Raw genomic sequence first — 11,508 nt, 5'->3', positions numbered from 1 at the left:
CAGCGGTTGCGGGAGTAAGGAGAGGCATATACTCAATGGTGTGACAATATCGATAGTTGGCAATGGGTGATGGCTTTTGATGAAGGACATCGTTGAGGTCACATGATAACTAACTTGGTCGAGTGCATAAACTCTGTATTAAAAGGTGTGTAACCTCCCTGTCACGGCATTGGTCAAAGCAACCTTTTACCGTTTGAATGAACTTTTTATTCAGAAGAGAGCCGAGGCTCCAGAGCAAATCACTACTGCATATGCCTTTTCAGAATTTTTCACTGCAAAACAGTAGGCAAATTTACAAGCATCGAGAAACGTATAAGTAGTTGAGATTCGTGAGATGCCTAGTGGTGCTGAATATACCGTTGACCTCGAGCGGATAGTATGCTGTTGTGGTAAATTCCAGGTGACTCGACTTCTATGTCGCCATATTTTTTCATCTTGTGCCAACCAGCATCTCGATTGGCGAACTTATGTTCATAATGTCTCTACAAAATGGATGAAATTCGTAAAGTTTACCAGCACGAGTTTGTACTGGTAGGACATCCAAGTACATGGTCAGTTAATACTAGACCACAGTTGATCCTTAATCCTGCACTCAGACGAGGCAGTAAAAGTAGACCGAAATCAACCCAATATTTAAACGAAATGGATGTTCGTCAGATGCGTGGTCCGTGACAATGCAACCTCTGTGGGGGAGAGAGCCATAGCCGCAGTCGATGCTCTCATTGTCCCGAGTTGAGTTCAAGTGGTACTGTACTTGCACGAAAATCAAATTGTTGAAGTCGTACAGGTTTATATGATTAATTCATATGTTAAATTTGTCTTTGATGTAATGTTGTGGTTTTTGTTAGACTATTGTTGTGAAGAGATAAAAAATTAACTAAATTTATAAAAATAAATTGAATAGTTAATTATAAAAAATTATGAAATCGATCAATTAACTCTAAAAAATTACATTGCATAACATACAAGATAGTTGGTAACAAAAAAGTTTAACACCAAAAAAAATACACGTCAAACACATACGCATCAGAATTCTTACATACTTAAAAATATAAACAAAATTTGATTATTTTATATTTTTACATGTATCTATATATAAGTAATTGACTGACAGCTGATTTTTAGTATTTATGTTCATAAAAATATTATTTATTAATAATATAAAAAAATTATAAATAAAATAAATTTATATATATTTATTATAATTGAAATTTCAAAATCCCATATTCAGAGTAAAATACTAAGATGAAATGCCTTGAATTTTGTATTGTTAATATTTAATAAGCAAACCCCAGTTTTCAAATCCTACATTGTTATACCATACTCTTTAGCTACCACTGGATTAATTAGTCAAGGTTTAATTATTCTGTTAATTTTTATAATTTTATTAAATTTGTAATTAAATTTTTATATTTTATTCTTTAGTTGGATTTTATATTATTATTTTTAATTTTATAATTAAATTTTTATTAATATAAAAAATATTAGAATTAATAAAATATTATTTTATAAATAAAAGATAACTAACTAAGATTTTTTATTTTATTATTGATGAAGAAAGTGAGATTTACAAAGATATTAGAAATAATGGTGTTTAACGGGGGTGTGTTCTTTGAGAAGCACAATACGCAAAGTGTGTATTCCCCTATAATATGCAAAACCCGTATTGCGTGCATGGTCGACACGCGTCAAACTCCTACAAGCCCATGAATAAGGTGATGGTTTTAATGTCTCTCTCTTCAATTCGCACAAACTTCTCCAATTTGCATACATTGTCATTTTCAGAGACACAACCACAGTTTCACACATTCCTTTCCTTCTACTCTTCAATGCTTCTATAGTTTCATCCTTCCATAGTTTATCCTGCATAGACTTTTGTCTTCATTTGGCAAGATTTTTGTTTCTTCAAAAATTAACAAGTAAGTTATTTTAATATTACTAATATAATTAGTAGATTAATTGTGTATTTTTTTTAATCTGAAATAGAGATAATGTGATAAAAATATGTATAGTTGTTATTTAAATTAAATAATATATATTTATTAGTAGTTAAAAAAAATACATAAATAAAAATTATACCTTTATTATATATTTAGATGAATGATGATGATATTAATTAGTAATTAGTATTAAATATATTTTAAATTTAAATATAATTTTTTATTTAGGCTATTTAAATCTGAAAATAAAATATAATTGTGATTTTAATTTATATTTTAAAAAGTTTAAATTTAAATATATATTTAAATATATTTCAGTTTTAATTTTATATTGATATTTGAATTTAAATATATTTCAAATTTACATATATAAGAAAATTTGACGTTACTATATTTTAGCTTTGTTTATAAAATTAAATTTAAATGTAAACATATTTAAATATATATTTATAATTTAAATTTAAATATATTTTAAATTTAAATATGTATTTAAATTTGACTTTAAATTTACGTTGGTTTTAATTATAAATTTAAATTTGAATTTGAATATATTTTAAATTTAAATCTATATTTAAATCTAACTTCAAATCTGACTTTAAATATATTTTGGTTCTAATTAAATATTTAAATCTAAATTTGAATAAAATTTAAATATATAAAATACATATTTATAATTTAAAATTAAATATTTTTTGAAATTAAATACAGTCCAAAAATGTCTTTAATTACATTTTGGTTTCCGGTATTTATTTAAATATGAGTAAATATATATATTTATAATTTAAATTTAGATATAAATTAAACATGTTGCGAATTTAACTATATATCTAACTTTGAATTTGAATATATTTATAGTGAAAATATATATTTAAAATTGAAAATATTTTTAATTGTTAATTTAATATATATTTAAGTTTGATTTCAAATATTTTTTAATTTAAATATATTTTAAACATATTAAACATATTTGATATTTTTTATAAATATCTAAATATAATAAATTTAAATAAGAGTTAATTTTTTAAATTCAAATTTAATGAATATTTAAATTCAAATTTAATAAAGTTTATATAATATATTTTTTCAGGAAAAAATAAACGTAGAATATGGTTCGTGACATTACGCGTCCTGAAGATCATATTGTTGAATATCTGGATCATTCACCATATGTAATTATTGTTTATCTTTGTTCATTTATTATTATTATTGTTATTATTATTGTTCTTATTGTTGTTGTTGTTGTTGTTGTTGTTGTTGTTGTTGTTGTTGTTGTTGTTGTTGTTGTTGTTGTTGTTGTTGTTGATACTTATTATATCTGTCATTTTGTTTCAGAATTCAAGAAATTTGGGATCAAGATATCTTCATCAAGATGTGTATGATCCCCGAGTTTAAATCGAGTTACGGGATAGTGAATTTTATCATATATCTCAGATACTAGGAAAATTTACTTTGTACAATGCACTTATCAATGCCTTGATTGAGCGGTGGCGCCCGAAAACTCACACATTCCACCTTCCACACAGTGAATGCACGATTACCTTGAAAGATGTTGCAATGATTTTTGGACTCCCCACGGATGGTTTACCGGTGTCAGGATTTACAGATAGCAGTAGTAGTAGCCTCAAAAATGAATTCATGATACAATTTGCGACAGTACCTACTGTAGCTGATCACAAAGGAAGTGGTATCAAATGTACGTAATGTACGTAAAGATTCATATATTATTGATGTTCGGTACAAATTTATTTTGTGACAAGTCTGGAATGACAATTTACTGGAAGTTCTTGCCTCTGCTCCGTAATTTTGCTGAGATTAGGGACTTTAGTTGGGGTTCTGCTTGACTGGCACATTTGTATAGGACATTATTTCGGGCATCACGTTATAATTGTAAAGATGTAGATGGTCCATTGGCGCTGCTTTGTGTATGGGCTTGGGAACGGTTACCGTTCCTAGCAGCTGTGCGATCGCAACCAAGCTTTCCGCATGTGCCTAACACAAAACATTCATATAGCTCTTGGAGGTTCTTATGATCCATTACTACGAGCTATTGCTGAGGTAATAGAGTCGTGACGATCAAAGACAAGCCCAACACCATCTTGAGTCATCACATGTGTGCGCAAATGAGTAAGAAAGAAGTGCCATGCATCAGAAGTTTCACCCTCAACAACGGCAAATGCAAGAGGCACAATATTGCCATTGCCATCCTGAGAAACTGCAACTAATAGAGCTCCTTTATATTTTTCGTACAGATGTGTCCCATCTACCTGTACGATTGGCTTGCAGCTCCTAAATGCTCTGATGCAAGGATAAAAGCTCCAAAATACCCGCGTCAGTATCCTTACATCCTGGACTACCTCATCCCCTTGGTATGCTGGTGCAGTTTTAATCTCGACTGCTGCTGATAGATATTTTTGTACCATTGCTTCAAATCACGACGGCAAAGCTTCATAAGAAGCTTTCCAACTACCAAAAAGGTTCGCAATTGCCTTTTGCTTCGCGAGCCATATCGCCTTATAACCCAACAAAACTTTCTCTTAATAAGACTAGCCCTAATAAGCCAATTGCAACTTGTTCCATATTGTACACACTTAGCAGAAAAAGTGGTTGGCTCAGATTCACATACCCGGTAATTCACTCCCCTGCGAATGGTATAATCTTTAATTGCTGCAATAACAGTCTCTCTAGAACTAAATTCCATGCCAACAACAAATTCACTGTCTGAAACAACAACAGGATCTACATCAATAACAACAAGAAATAATTCTAACTATTGCTTTATAATTCAATAATAATAATAATAATAATAACTACTTACTTGAATTGATATATTCAGGAAATTCTGGTCCATTCATAGCGTCTACATCCAAGGTGTGCATGAAAGAAGGATCTCTAGATGGATATTGACTTGCCAGTGCATTTGCCACATCTGCTATGTTAGACTCAACTATTATATCATCTTCACCCACTTCTTCAGTTGGACCAACAATATGGTAAGTTCCCTCAAATTCCTCTTCGCTTTCACTGTTATAAAATGTCCAGTCGATGTTAGCCTCCGGTAAATCAACCTCAACTAATTCTTCAAACTCAACATACAATTCGAGAACAGACACTTGTGCCCATGTTTGTTGGTAGATCAAAAACATCCCTTGCATACTTCCTTCGTCAACCACATGCATTATTTGAAACTGAACGAAACCACCAAACACTAAAACAGATTGTCTATAAAAAATATTTACAACTCTCTTTAATACTTGATTATCACCACATTGACAAAGTAAACTCTTAAATTCCTCATATGTTATTGCAAAAGGAATAACAATATCACGTGGATTCTCACAAACAAAACTCACACCCTCAGATGTTTGGAAAAAGATTTGACTATTATAATACATTTTCAAACTAATACCTCTCTCCATTTTTTTACTCTTACATTCTCAAAAAAATAAAACACTCTCACACTCAATCAACCTAATACCGTTCCTCCTTTTATAGTACTTCAATTATAATTTTTTATTTACGAAAAGACAATACGCAGTTTGTGTTTTTGCAATTCGCAATATGTGGATTGACAATACGCAGTCTGTGTATTGACAATACACAGATTGTGTATTGTCCCTTTAATATTAAATTACACAATACGCCTTCTGCGTATTGTTGTATAAATATTATAAAATACAATCCGCCTTTTGCGTATTGTCTTCATAACTGTGTCAGTCAGAATCTACCCGTGACAATTCGCCCTCTACAAATTGTACTATTGCTATAATTTTGTAAAACACCCTCACTTTCAATATTGAAGCATTACACTAGATCTTTTACAATAACTAAAATAATGACCCAACTAACTAACTATATTCAAGAATTTAATTAAATTTTTTATTATATATATATATATATATTTTAAAATATTTTATTAATTTTAATATTTTTAATATAAAAAATTTAATTATAAAATTAAAAATAATATAAAAATTTAATTAAAAAATTATAAATTTAATTATAAATTTAATGAAATTATAAAAACTAATTGGTTAGTCAAGTATTCTATATACTACAATGATATAGTGTATGAAACATTGACAAATATATTAATAAATAGATCAGCTAGTAGAAAATATATGCTGTAGGCCTGTAGCTAGCAAATCCAAGTACCCCTAGGCCCTAGCTTCTATGATGTCATGGAATCGTTTGAATTATTCAAATTCCTGCATTATTGGAGTACCATTATCCTTCAGCAGCCACTTAATTATGTGTCTGAGAGTATGCATGCTTATAAGTAAAATGAATTTTAAAAATATTTGTAGTAAAAATAAAAATTTAATAATTATTATTTAACTTTATTTAGATTATATTTATAAATTATATTTTGTATTTATTATAACAGCTCAAAACACTTGAACTTACTAAAGACAGACCTCATAATTTAATTTATGGCTATTTAATGTGTGTTGAGTTTTTGTTGATAGGATCTATTTTAAAAAAAATAACAGTATCACTTCTATTTTAATAATGTCTTTTTTTTTTCTACAACAATTCGTATAACTATCAATGAATAATTAATGTGTATTATAAAAAATAGGAGTGAAATTATTATATTTTCTAATTTTAATATATATATATATATATATATATATATATATACGTAAAATTTGAGTCTGTTATTAGATTAAGAATTGTGAAAACAATATAATGGAATTAGAGAATATTTGTATTGATAAATGAAAAAAGATAAAGGAAGGAAGAACGGTAAAAAAAAAACATGCTTCTATTCGAATTGGGTACTCACTCCAATTCACAATTGAATTTACTAAATTTTCTATTGAACTCTCATTACGTTCTTTTCAATATATTCCTCTCTAACTAGCTTACCAAGGTGTCACGGTGATGCCATTTTCACGCCCTTCTCCTCATGAAATTTACTAAAATCCTTCATCCAATGGGCTTTCTATATTTTTTGGTCATACTTCATCCAAGTGGGCTTGTTTCTGGTCCTGGGGCAATAGGTTCAGCTTTGGTTGGCCCAACCTTCAATTCCTTTAGGTTATGTTTGGTTGAAAGAAAAGAAATAGAAAGGAAAGAAAGGAAAGGAAAGAAATTGAGTGAATTTTTATTTTTTTTAGATGTGTTTGGTTGGAAGGAAAATAAGAAAGAAAAAAATGTTATAAAAAGACAATTTTACCCTTATATTATAATATATATTGAAAAAAGTGAAGGGGTAGTATTAGAAGTAGAGAGAGAAACATTAGTTTTCTATCTATTTTCTTTCCAATGTTGAAGAGAAAAAAAAATTGGTGGGCCCCACCACTTTTTTTTCCATCCATTTTCTTTCCCCTCAATTTTCCTCTTCAACCAAACAATAAAAAATAATCATTTTTCTTCCCATTTTTTTTCTCCCTTTTCTTTCCTTCTATTTTCCACTCAAACAAACATAGCATTACTGCTGCAGGAACATTTTCATATTCATTTGGGCTATAGCTATCAACATTCGGGTATCAGTTTCATATCAAAATTAAAGAATAGGATTTCAATTTTTTTTTAAACAAAAGCAGTTTTTGTATGACGTTGGTGCGAGATTATTAATCACTACCCCTTTGATAATTTCTTTAAACTGCAATAAAGTAGTGTAATTAGTGTGACACAAGCATTATCTAGTTTTTGCCTTGCAATAGTTATTGACAAGCACAGGAATCATGTATATTATAATTCAATTCAAAGATTTGAGTCCCATTTACGGTGTGATTAACATGAAACATGCCAAAAAACATCATTTGAGCGTTAGTTCAATTTATATAGATGTATATATAATGTTAGTTGCAATAGTTAATTGATTAGTTAAAAAGTCTTGTTAAGTTTGTTAGCTCATACATTTTTTTAATCTTTTTTCTGAAAAAGATTATACCAGTGAATTTAATTTTAGTGGACTATTATTAATTTTCTATTACATTTTATTTTATCGTATAATAATTGTAAAAATTGAAAATTTTTAAGTTATTAATTAACTAATGTGACATTATACAAAATTTGGTTTAAATGGGTTGTTGTTCTCTATACATAAATTAAAAAAATGAACATACCCTATCAAATTGTAATTTTAATTTTTATACAATGTTAGCATAGAAGAATTTTATATATAACTAATAATTGTGTGAATCAAAATCCTTAATATTCATCGATTAAAATAGTTATCTTATATAAAAAGGCTTAAAAAACAAATAATTAATTAACATAAAAATGGGCATAAATTGTGTTACGATGGGTATCCGGGGATTAGTGAGCTGGACTCGTTGGGTTGGCTCAATCGTCTGGAGGAGGGAGTCTCCAACTAGATTTGCGTCAGTAAGCCTCCGTCCAACTTGTACGTATGAAGGAATGGGGAGTGGTACTTGCAAAGACACTCCGATGCTTAAGTCAGCAAGGGCCTAAACAGGTTTAGAGAGTATTGAAATTTAGAGATACCTGAGGAGTGTCAGTGTATTTATAGTGGTGAACCAATAATCACCGCTGGAGTAGTTCCACCTTTTAAGGAAGATAACCGTCCCTTTATCTTAGGAAAGTTGAGATATGGCTCCTGGAAGTGGGTTGAGAGATTTTAGGGGCAGTTACTTATTTGAATAAGTGTTATCTGCCAGCTAACCTTCGATGCCGACTTCCTTGGAGTGAAGTATGTGTTGAATCCGACCTCTTGGGAGGAGGTCGGTTGCGGGGGAAGGCCAATCTATGGATTGGGTTTTTTTTATCTTATTTGGACCTGTGCCTTAGTATTGGGTCAGGGTATGAACATTGCCCCTACTCGAGTCCGATCTCTTTTGCTTAAGAGTTGGATTCGAGTATTTGAACTCGGGCTTGTAGCCGACGTGAAGTGGGAACCGATGTGATTTCTAGAACCAACGTGATTTAAAAATTTCCAATAGTCGCGTCTAATCAAACGCCGCGTCCGTTAGGGTTTTTCGCATTTGCACATGGGGTGGCAGTTACATTGGTAACAGTGTGTCTTTTTAAGGATCGTGTCGATTTACCACTATGCCCCTAATGTGTTTATAAATGCTTTTTCCTCTCTTTCTTTGTTTTCTTTCTGAAAAGCTTTTGGCCTATACTCTCTGTTCTGAAAGAAAACTTCTTCCTTCTTCGAGTACCTTAGTTGCTGTCGCACCTGTCCTTCTTCGCAAGCAAAGGTCAGTTCTTTCTCCTCTCTTCTCTTATTAATGAATGCTTTTGTTTGCACGTTTTGTTTAGAGGAGCGTTTTATAACATGTTCGTAGTGAACCGGATTATAGGCCTAGTGACTCTATTTTATTGAAGAACTTACTTAGGCCTTTTTAGAGACCTGTTTTTGATCCTTCCCATTTTTTCTTTGTAGGTTTCTTTGTCTTTTTACCTACTATAAAAGATGTCTTCCCTTGAGTCCCTATCGCTATAGGTGGATGTTACAGTTCTTGGGGAGGAACCCTTAGTGGACACCAACTATCTCTCCGGCTTCGCGTTCATCATAGTATTTTCCTTTTAGAGGAGGATGAGTTTAAGTACGAATTGATTGCCTCGGGTCTTGAAGACCCGGTCTGTTTTGGGAGGCTACTGATGCTGACCCTCATTTCTTTTTCATGTATGAGAGTCTTTTCACCCGTGTTGGGGTGTCTCTTCTTTTCTCTGACTTTGAGATAGAAGTTTTGAACCATTGTCGAGTTGCCCCTACTCAGCTCCACCCCAATTCTTGGGGTTTTATGAAAATCTATCAACTTGTCAGCCGAGAGTTGGACTTTTCGATCTCCACCAAAATCTTTTTCTATCTTTTTCATCTGACTAAGCTCTTCATTGGAAAAAATAATAAGCAACAGTGGGTGTCTTTCCGGGCCATCCAAGGTCAGAAAGTTTTCAACCTTTTTGATGAATCCTTTCATGACATCAAAAACTTTTTCTTCAAAGTTCAAGCCGTAGAGGGTCACCATCCCTTTTTTCTGGACCAGAATTCTTCTCCTTGTTTTCCCCTTTATTGGTTAGAGGTGTCCCATATGGATAAATACGGCCTGGATTACCTGGACAAGATCGAGGAGGCAGTTGTAGTGTTCCTCCGAGAAGTTTGGGGGAGGGCCCCTTATCTAGATACAAAGAAGTTTCTCTAAGGGTCTCTGAGTCTTGTTCGGGCCCAAAAAAGTAGATTTGACTTTCGATAATTCCCGACTTAATTTTGGTTGCTTTCGACTTTAAAATCTCTTCGAGTTACTATTTCCGACTTCTTCTGATTTGTGGATTTAATTCTTTGTTTTTCTTCTTTTTCAGAAATGGTGAAGAAAGCTTCTAACTCCTCTTACCAAAAGGTCCAATATGCCAAGAAGAAGTCTCGGGCCTGAGTTGATACCGCCAGGGCTGCTGGCACTCTTCTTCCTCCTCCTCCTTCCTCTCCTCCTCCTCACAACTTGGGGACCTCCTCTCGTCCCATTGTGGTATCTTCTTCTTCTGCCTCTTCTCTTCCTTCTCCTCCGCCCCGATCTTCTCCTGAACCTGAGAAGAAGAAGCGCAAGACTTCAGAGTCTGGCTCTTTTTTTGCTGGGAAAGCTAATTTTGATGGCCCCAAGTTCGTTCGGAACCACATCTATCCTTATATTGGAATTAATATGGATGATGTTTTCGTTCGAAACCATCTTAATTTCTTGGTTCAGGGGAGTGTTCGGGCGACTGGAGTGTGTACGAAACTTCTTGATATTTTGTGTAAGAACCGTAATTAATTGAACCGGTTAATTAAGTGGTTATGTTGCCCAAATTTGATTCCAAAAAGCTAGAATGAGAATTTGAGATTTTAAACATTATTTTAGAACTCAGTGGGTCTTTTTGAGTCAGAAAATGTATTTTCTGTGAAAAATCGTGAAAAACCGCAAATTGACAGTTGAATCGGTTGAACCGGTTCAAGTCTATCCGGTACTGCGCGAGAAAAAGTAGAGACAGTCAAAAACCTTAGAAAAACAGTAGAAATAGAAAACCGGGCATTAATTTTAAAAGTTTGGCCCAAAGTTGGGACAAACGGGCTAAAAACGCTAATGGGTTGAACCGGGCCCAAATTGGGCCCATGTCCAACATATATAAAGGTTCATTTAATGAACCATACCTCATAAATACACACACTTCAGAAATTGAAAGAGGGAGAGAAGAAGAGGTTGAACCCTAATCACCTCAATCTTCTCAAGCTCATATCTTGAGTTCTAGACCTCCGATTTGCGTGTTATCAGCGGCAACACATTCCTTGTGAAGAGCTCTACAAAACCCATTCAAGAATCTTTAGAGGTGAGATCGAAATATCCCTAGTTCTTCTCTACAAAAATTTGGGTACCTTGGGTTTTTGAGTAAGTGAGTTTTTGTGATTCTTAATGTTTAGGTTCACTCTAATCCTTGCTTGGCTTTGGGTTTTGCTATCCAAATCTGTTGGGAAAGGTAAGAGCCTTTGATCACTTGTGAACTTTTGATTTATGTTGAGCCCTAGGTTGATTTTATGGTGATTTATATGTATATAGCTTGATTATTGTGAGTTTGGAGCTTGTTGGTGCTTGTTGGAGCTATATTGGATTTTGGTTGAAAGCTC

This window comes from Arachis stenosperma, chromosome 1, assembly GCF_014773155.1.
Source record: "Arachis stenosperma cultivar V10309 chromosome 1, arast.V10309.gnm1.PFL2, whole genome shotgun sequence".
In the NCBI taxonomy this organism is placed as follows: Eukaryota; Viridiplantae; Streptophyta; class Magnoliopsida; order Fabales; family Fabaceae; genus Arachis; species Arachis stenosperma.
This window is presented reverse-complemented; position numbering follows the sequence as displayed.